The sequence below is a fragment of the Gorilla gorilla genome, chromosome 5, assembly GCF_029281585.2.
Source record: "Gorilla gorilla gorilla isolate KB3781 chromosome 5, NHGRI_mGorGor1-v2.1_pri, whole genome shotgun sequence".
NCBI classification, from domain to species: Eukaryota; Metazoa; Chordata; class Mammalia; order Primates; family Hominidae; genus Gorilla; species Gorilla gorilla.
The window spans coordinates 82128241-82137490 of record NC_073229.2 but is presented as its reverse complement, the minus strand read 5'-3'; positions in this window follow the sequence as shown (position 1 = coordinate 82137490).

Below are 9250 nucleotides of genomic sequence, written 5' to 3'. Positions count from 1 at the left end.
AGTGAGGATGTGGAGAAATTGCTGGTGGAATGTAAAATGGTACAGCTGCTATGGAAAACAGTATGGTGGTTCCTCAACAAATTAAGCATAGATTACCATATGATCTACTAATTCCACTTCTGGATATATACACTAAAGAACTGAAAGCAGGGACTTGAACAAATATTTGTGCACCACTATTTATAGTAACATTATGCACAATAGCCAGAAGGTATAAACAAACCAAATGTCCATTGAAGGATGAATGGATAAACCAAATGTTGTCTATACATAAAATGGAATATTATTCAGCTTTAAAAAGGAATGGAATTTTGATGCCTGCTGTGGCATGGATGAAACTTGAGAACATTATACTAAGTAAATGAGACAGGCACAGAAGACAAATATTGTATGGTTCTACTTCTGTGAGGTGCCTAAAATAGTCAAATTTATAGAGAAATAAAGTAGTTTAGGAGAAGAAAAACTTTCCCTCTATCCTGTTAGGTTCTCTATCTGGGGCACACTCATCAAATTGAAAAAAGATTAACAGTAGAAAAGGCATGCAAATTTTAATCTTTTTACATGTACAGGAATTTCACAGAAAAGAAGTGAAAACCCAAAGAAGTGGTTAAACTCCAGCCTGGGTGACAGCGTGAGACTCCGTCTCAAAAAAAAAAAAAAACAAAAGAAGTGGTTAGACTCAAGGGTTTATGTACCATTTTAACAAAGGGCGATAGGTTGTGGAGAAGTAACTAGAAAATGAAAAGAACATTGGGTTTCTAACGATGGTAAATTGTTGGAAGGTATTAGGAAATGTATGGTAGATATAGAATGTTTAGTAAGGTTTGTTATGCAGTCTCATCTCAGTGCTGTTTGTGGTCTTCCTGGTACAGGACACGGGAACACCTTTACAAATAGGAACTTATCTCACCTTTACGAAGGGAAATTTATGCCTTGCTTTTAGGCAGAAAGGGAAGGGCAGAAAGTGAATTATTGTGTAATAAGTGCAGAGTTCCTTTGGGGGAAGATGAAAAATTTGTGGAGATGCGTAATGGTGATAGTTGCACAACTATGTGAATGTACTTAATACCACTCAACTGTATATCTAAAAATGGTTAATATGATTTAAAAATACTTTTTTTGAGACAGAGTCTCCCTGTGTAATCCAGGCTGGTAGGATCTCTGCTCATGGAAACCTCTTCCCCATGGGTTCAAGTGATTCTCCTGCCTCAGCCTTCTGAGTAGCTGGGATTACAGGCACCTGCCACCACGCCCAACTAATTTTTGTATTTTTAGTAGAGACAGGGTTTTGCCATATTGGCCAGGCTGGTCTTGAACTCCTAACCTCAAGTGATCTGCCCGCCTCAGCCTCTCAAAGTGCTGGGATTACAGGCATGAGCCACCATGTCCGGCCTAAAATGATTTTATATTACGTATATTTTACCACAATAAAAATATTGAAAACATATTGTGATATGTCAAACAGGATCCCTAAGGAGCAAATAAATTTTTGTATCTAAACTAAAGGATTTTTGTAATGAGAAATAAAAAGGTACCCTGGGAAAACAAGCTGTGTTCCTCTGAGGAAGGAATTTTCTGAAAGGCTGCGATATAGGCTGACCATAGTCGGAGAGGTAGGCACAGAACACTTTAGATATCATCTCAATCTAGAGGCATGTGAATTGTATGTTAAAGAATGGAGAGGGAGATTCCTGTTTAAAAGGAGGCTTTGGGCCAGGCGCGGTGGCTCACGCCTGTAATCCCAGCACTTTGGGAGGCCGAGGTGGGCGGATCACCTGAGGTCAGGAGTTCAAGACCAGCCTGGCGAACATGGTGAAACCCCATCTCTACTGAAAAATACAAAAATTAGCTGGGTGTGGTGGCCTGCACCTGTAATCCCAGCTATTCGAGAGGCTGAGGCAGGAGAATTGCTGGAACTCAGGAGGCGGAGGTTGCAGTGAGCCAAGATAGCACCATTGCATTCCAGCCCGGGCTAACAACAGTGGAAGGAAGGAAGAAAGGAAGGGAGGGAGGGAGGGAGGGAGGCAGGCAGGCAGACAGGCTTTCCTAGCTGTTTGCCCTTCCATCTTAGGGCACATCTTAAAGTAGCAGCTCCTACTGTTCTGGCTGATCCATAGCTGAGTTCCTAATCCCTTGACCTGCAAATGGCTCCATTCACCTGTTCTTCTGGAGCCTTGGTTTCTATATTTTTCATGCTACCATGACAATATCTGCTTTCCTACAACTTTATAGTGCCATTTGAAGATGGGCTAAAACTAAATAAGCCTACAAATTTCCTTTAGTTCCTGGGACTCAACAGTGTTATTTCTGCTCAGCCCATGTGAGTGCAGCATCAGTCTTCAGAGTCCTGCTGCTTTTTGCTACACAGTGTGTCGAGGGAACAATGACAAATGACCCAGACTATCTTTATCAAGAGTTAGGGCTAAAGGGTTTCTCATTTAGAGTTACCCCATCTCTATAATCTTTTAAAAAAGAAGCACCCTAAAAGCAACTTACATATGGAAGGAAATTTAGTAAAGTCACCATAGCTAAGACTTTCTTGATTTCCTTGTTTATACTTTGCTTCTACTCCTTGCATCATTTCATTAATATGAAAGAAACAGACCAGTTTTCTGGAACATTCTGCCAGTTTTTGTTGAAGGTTAAAACGTATTATTGTATTTGTGATTAATATAAGAAAGGTAATGTGTTTTCTTCTTTCTAGGTTACTTTTTCTTATGTTTTTAACAGAGACTAACTTTAGATTACCTATAATTCAAGAAATATCTATTCTCAACATCCCACATCACTGTATGTTCTTTGCTAGGTTATTGGGCTCCTGCTGTGCAATTTAGATCCTTCTTTGTCATTATTTTCTCAAGGGTTTTCAAATTTCCCTCTTTGAGGATTATAGCAATGCACACTTACCCCTGCAGCCCGTTGGGTGGCAGGCAGCTTTGCTACCTCATGTAGCTAGGTGATTTCACAGAGGTGGCAATGATAATTCACAGAGAAGTAAACAGGAAGCACCTTAAATTCAAGGTTCTGGAATGTCGCTCCTGCTGCTGGTCTTCTGGGAATGTTGTGCATTTTTTCTTTTTAAAACTTAGGGTTTCTGTAGAAATAATCTGTTCCATCCTACATTAAATGAGAATTAGAAAGATATACTCAGTCAAATCAGTGATTTGCTGGAGTGGAGTCAATGGCCTGAAACCCCCTTGCTGGAAAGATGGCTCTGGAGTATGTGACCTGGATTCAGGAGGCAGCTAACAGCCAGGGACAGCAGTATCATGGCAGCGGAGTTGAACACCACGGGAATAGCTCGAAAGAATAGCAATGGCAGCACAGAAAAGCAGCTGCCAGGAAGCAAAATTCAGAGAGCATGTGAGTCACAGGAAAGAGGTGTCACAGATTAGAATAGAGAGTTTATAGGAGAAAAGGAAAGTGTGTCAGAAGGAATTATGGTTGGGAAAGCAAAGACCTTGTATTGTAAAAATAAAAAAAAAATATATATCTCTGAAGGTGCTTGTAAACCATTTATGATAATAGGAAAAAGGAACAGAAAAAGAAAAAACAGCGTTATTTGATAAAGAGAAGGGGATTGAACCAACAACTCTGTCAAATCTAATTATGAATATATCCTTCCTTTAAGAAGAGCTTGGTAGATCAAAGGTAAATTCAAATTATATATTTATTTGCTACTACTGTGAAGTTTCTTGAGCCATTTAATAATCTCTTTCAGTCACCCATGAAACTCTTATTCTCCTGCAAATGATTATCCATGTTATGAGTTGGTTTTTAAGGCTCCTAACAAAGATTGCTTACAAAAACATGTCTTTAACCCTGTAGCCCTTGTCCCAGGTTCTGATGGTCTGTCTCTATTTGCGTTACTGGACTGATGGTCCAGGAAGGAGTGCAGGAATGTGCGTGTATCTTGTTTTCATAAGGAAAATAACCATGATAGTTTTTAAAAATTATTTTGATACTTCCCTTTCTACCAAATTAGTGATTTTGAAAGTTGTCTTACCTGGACTTTTGTTAGTGAAGGAGACAAAGGCATTGGGATAGAAATTCATGCTGAGTATAAGTTTGCCTGTTCTTGAAGATCTTGTGGATCTACTTTACAACATATGGTCTCTGAAAATATGATGACACCTAGCGCATGTGAAGGATACTTTCAAAATGGTTTGGTTCATAAAACTGTCAGTTGATTTCATATATCTAATTGAAACATTTTCCATCTAAAATAGGGCAATTTACAGAAGTGTCTCTCTGGTTTATCTACACTGCATATTCCCATAAAGCAGCAGGTTTGCAATAAAGCATTTGACACCCCCATGGTATTTTGAAAGAAACAATATACAATCTGGCACAAGTTAGCACCAGTGTGAAACGGCAGGCTGGGGGATATCTTAAACAGCAGCAACTTTCAAAACTAAATGAAGTGTCATCTTAAGGAGGCTGCTGTTAATGCAATTTAAATTACCCACCTGAAATTAATATTCTGCTGAGGGAAATAAAGCAATTTAAAAGACCACATAATTTCCGATCACATTAATGACATTATGTGGTCACGGACTGTTCTCTTATCTAATATAGAAACACTCCAGTTTCTTTTCACACTAAACACATTTTTCCATTTTAATTACTTGGCTTCTAAAAAAAAAGATCCACTCATTCCCTGCAGATGGTTAACAATTTGAGATTTATGACTTGCTTCATTGGAATTAGGTAAATGTGACCTTGACATACTTATTACTGTTCCTAATATTCATTCCTACAGAGGAAGGTGGAAATCAAAGAATTATGACCTAACATGTGAATTCTCCAAGCCCTTCAACCCCTTAAGAGGCCAATTTCATTTTTTTCCCCTCTGTAGCTAGAGGCAGTTTGGTACTTGTACCATTTTACTTCTTCCCATTTTGGTACGTGAAAATACTAAAGGAAGAAAGCAGTTTTTATAACTGCCCAGCTCTCTTGAGGAAAGAAGAAGATAGATTCTGATTTCTTTCTCTCTCTCTTTCTCTTTTTTTTTTTTTTTTTTTTTTTGAGATGGACTCTTGCTTTGTCACCCAGGCTGGAGTGCAATGGCACGGTCTCGGCTCACTGCAACCTCCACCCTGGGTTCAAGCGATTTCCTGCCTCAGTCTCCCGAGTAGCTGGGAATACAGGCGCGTGCCACCACACCCAGCTAATTTTTGATTTCAGTAGAGACAGGGTTTCACTATGTTGGCCAGGCTGGTCTCGAACTCCTGACCTCATAATCCACCCACCTTGGCCTCTCAAAGTGTTGGGATTATAGGCATGAGCCACCATGCTCGGCGCATTGTGATTTCTTTCTAGATGAGAGAGAGATTCGAGTTTCTAGGTTGTTGGCTTGATTTCCAGTATAAATGGATAGATCGAGCCAAAAAAGATATTTTTCTCCAAAAATTTCAGAGAGATTAAAATTATATGAGCTTTAAGTTAAAATTAAAACTTTAAAAATGTTTAAATAATAAAATGTAGAGAAAATATCACATTTATGTATACACCACTGAAATTAAATATATATTAACAATTTCCTCCTTCCCTCCCTCCTTCCTTCCCTCTTTCTTTCTCCCTCTCTCCTTCTGTCTTAAAAAAGATTTGCAACGATAGCTAAATCTTTTCCCCTAGGTGTTAACCACACTTCTGAAGTTCATGTATATTATTACTATCCATGTTTTCTACTGTCTACATATGCATGTATCCATGAATGAAATAGATACCATTTGGGTATTTTTAAAAAATTATATAAATAAACTTGTTTTGTTTTACTTTGAGCATTGATTTTGAAATTTATTCATGATATACGTTAAGCAAGTTATTAATGAATGTATATTATTCCATCCTTTCTATATAATTGACTATTTTATTCATTCCCCTAATAGGAGGCACTTAAGAAATAGACATGGAAAGTTTATTGGGAATGTAAGTCTGTAACTTTACCCATTTAAAGAGCTGGCTACTTCTTTTGTTAATTTCATTTTACATATGAATAAACTTTTTCTCTTGTTAATTGGCCTTTTTTTCAATTTAACAGGACACTCAACCTGAGAGGACAGAGGAAAAATTTTTCCTCCTGGATATATTTATTCATAAATGGTGATTCAGGAAAGTAGGATCAATTCATGTAATATTGTGTTGAGGGAAATGTACGTACACTTCATTGTGAGTCAGAAGCAAGGGGCTTATTATGATGTCAAACTGGTAACAAGCAAAGTAACATATTTATTAGATTATTCCAAAATGTCCCCTGATGGTATATACTGGAGACCCTATGAGGACAATAACTACTTTTAAACAAATACCCATACAATAATAATGGGCAAAGAATAATATGACAATATATTTAAATGTACTAAGACATTCTTATACTGTGAAAGTGAATGCAGACTCTGCTGTCCTGTATGACCCTGTTTAGAGTGCGTAATACCAGAATTAATTCAATATTAGTGTTAACTACTAGAATTGTTGTGGTCAGATTCAAAGGTAGCACAAATACAAACAATTTAGAACCACTGAGTGTTTGTTTTCATTGGCTAGGCTACTTAAAATTAGATAAAAATCTTAGTAGTACATTTTGATAGTTGTATTCTAGTATAACTAAGATTTCTATTGAATGATACATTTCCTTTCAGTTTAAAGAAAATACTAGCATTTGAAATATTACTGAATTTAATCAATGCCCAGTTTTATTATATGTCAGTTATATGTATAGATTATCTGATTGCTTTTTTCTTCAGATAGATTTGAATTTTTTTTTGCTGTAACAAAATTTTAATTTATATATGCTACAAAATGATTCCTTTTTTTGGATTTGGGAGTTTTAATCGTTTATTCTTATACATGACTCATTTATGTACAGGAGCACAATTAGCCTTGTATGTTTAGGTCTCTGAAATCTTACAATAATGGCAATAATTTTTATGTGTTGTTACAATAATAACCATTTAAAGTAAAAACTCGAACTTAAAAAAATTTATACAGATGTGCTTTTTTCCTGAGAAAATATTAACTTCATTTTTCTTAAATATATCTATTACTTGACTTTAGGAAAAAACAGGGTCAACTATGTGCCCCATAGCAGAGTTCTTTTTTTTTTTTTCCTTTTTCTGAAGGATTCAGGATTTTTGTGCTATTAGAAGAGGAAAATATCATATTTTGTTTTAATTTTTAATTGAGAAATATAAGTCTCTCAACTGATACATATGTGATATGGACTAATACAAATACATTTTCCTAGCATAGCAGAGTCTCACTATTTCAATGTTAATCTGATTTCTGAAGAAAAAAGGGCAGATATTTAGAAGAGTTATTTAAATTGAAGTGTTATTTTATTTTTTTAACGTAATTTCTTTTTTTTAATTTTTGTTTTCGATTTGGGGGTACATGTGCAGTTTTGTACATCGGTAAATTGCATGTTGCCGAGGATTGGTGTACAAATGATCCCATCACCCAGGTAGTAAGTAGAGCTCTTTTAGAATGTAAAATTCAATAACACAACTGATTTCATAAAGCACACTTCAGGCCATTTTTGTCTTTGTTTTTGTATTATGGTAAACGATATAGTTTGGATGTGTGTCCCTGCCCAAATCTAATGTTGAGTTGTAATCCCCAATGTTGGAGGTGGGATCTGGTGGGAGGTCACTGGATCACAAGACTGGATTTCTCATGAACGGTTTAGCACTGTCCTCTTGGTGCTGTCCTGGTGATAGTGAGTGAATTTCTCATACGATCTAGTTGTTTAAAAAGTGTGGCATCTCTCCTGCTCTCTCTCTTGCTCCTGCTCTGGCCATGTGAACTGCCTCCTCCCCCTTCATCTTCTGCCATGATTGTAAGCTTCCTGAGGCCTCCCCAGAAGCTGAGCAGATGCCAGCATCATGCTTCCTGTACACCCTGCAGAACCATAAGCTAATTAAACTTCTTTTCTTTATAAATTACCCAGCCTCAGACATTTCTTTACAGCAATATGAGAAGAGCCTAATTTTGTGAATTTACTCTAAAGAATGAAATGTGCCATTTAAAGACTTTTTATTTGAAAATGAGAATTGTTTCCTTTCATTTAGCAGGCAAGAAAGCAAATGTAAGAATAATAACATTTGAACTCTGTCCTTACATATAATTAGCATATGTAATTATACATTTTTAAAAAGCCATTGAGCTGATAATGGCCAGTCTGTAATCTTAAAAGATAAATCGGGCTGGGCACGATGGCTCACGCCTGTAGTCCCAGCACTTCGGGAGGCCGAGGCATGCAGATCACGAGCTCAGGAAATCCATACCATGCTGGCCAACATGGTGAAATCCCGTCTCTACTAAAAATACAAAAATTAGCCAGGCATGGTGGCACGCACCTATAGTCTCAGCTACTAGGGAGGGTGAGACAGGAGAATCGCTTGAACCCAGGAGGCGGAGGTAGCAGTGAGCTGTGATCATGCCACTGCACTCCAGCCTGGGCGACAGAGCAAGACTCCGTCTCACCGTCTCAAAAAAAAAAAAAAAAAAAAAAAAAAGGCCAGGTAATCCAAAGAAACAAGTGATGTCAATTTATTCACATACTATCATAACAAGGGTTAATGAGTGCATGTTTTTATGCACTATTAAAAAGGGATGTAATTGCTCAGTTGGTTATAGCAGTCGTTTGCTATTTCCAAATTATATTTTTTTAAAAAAAAATTGCTGAAATCTTCTACATAAGTAATTATCCCTTGCTTAATCTCATTTTTGAGTGGAATAAAATAAACCATAGACTTGATATCCAAAGGAAAGGCTTGGTTAACCTTCCCCAAGGTTTATGTGGTTAGATATGTATGTATATGTTCACCAGGTAATTTAAGATTTAATAAGGGCACCACAAATACTTAATGCATTATTAGAAATTTCTAAGAGCAAAGAAGACAGGCATATATTAGACAAAGGCCAATTGTTCACTAAATTTTTATTCTACTATATTTAATTTAGGATATTTTTGTCTTTCAATGTTTACTTTAGGTTCAGATGGTACATGTGCAGGTTTTTCACATGGGTAAATTATGTGTCACTAGGATTGGTGTACAAATGATTTCATTATCCAGGTAGCGAGCACAGTACTTGATAGGCAGTTTTTTGACCTTCACTCTCTTCCCACTCTTCCCACTCAAATAGGCCTTGGTGTGTATTGTCCCCACCTTTCAGTCCATGTATACTCAATGTTTAGCTCCCATTTATAAGTGAAAATCCATGGTATTAGGTTTTCTGTTCCCTACAG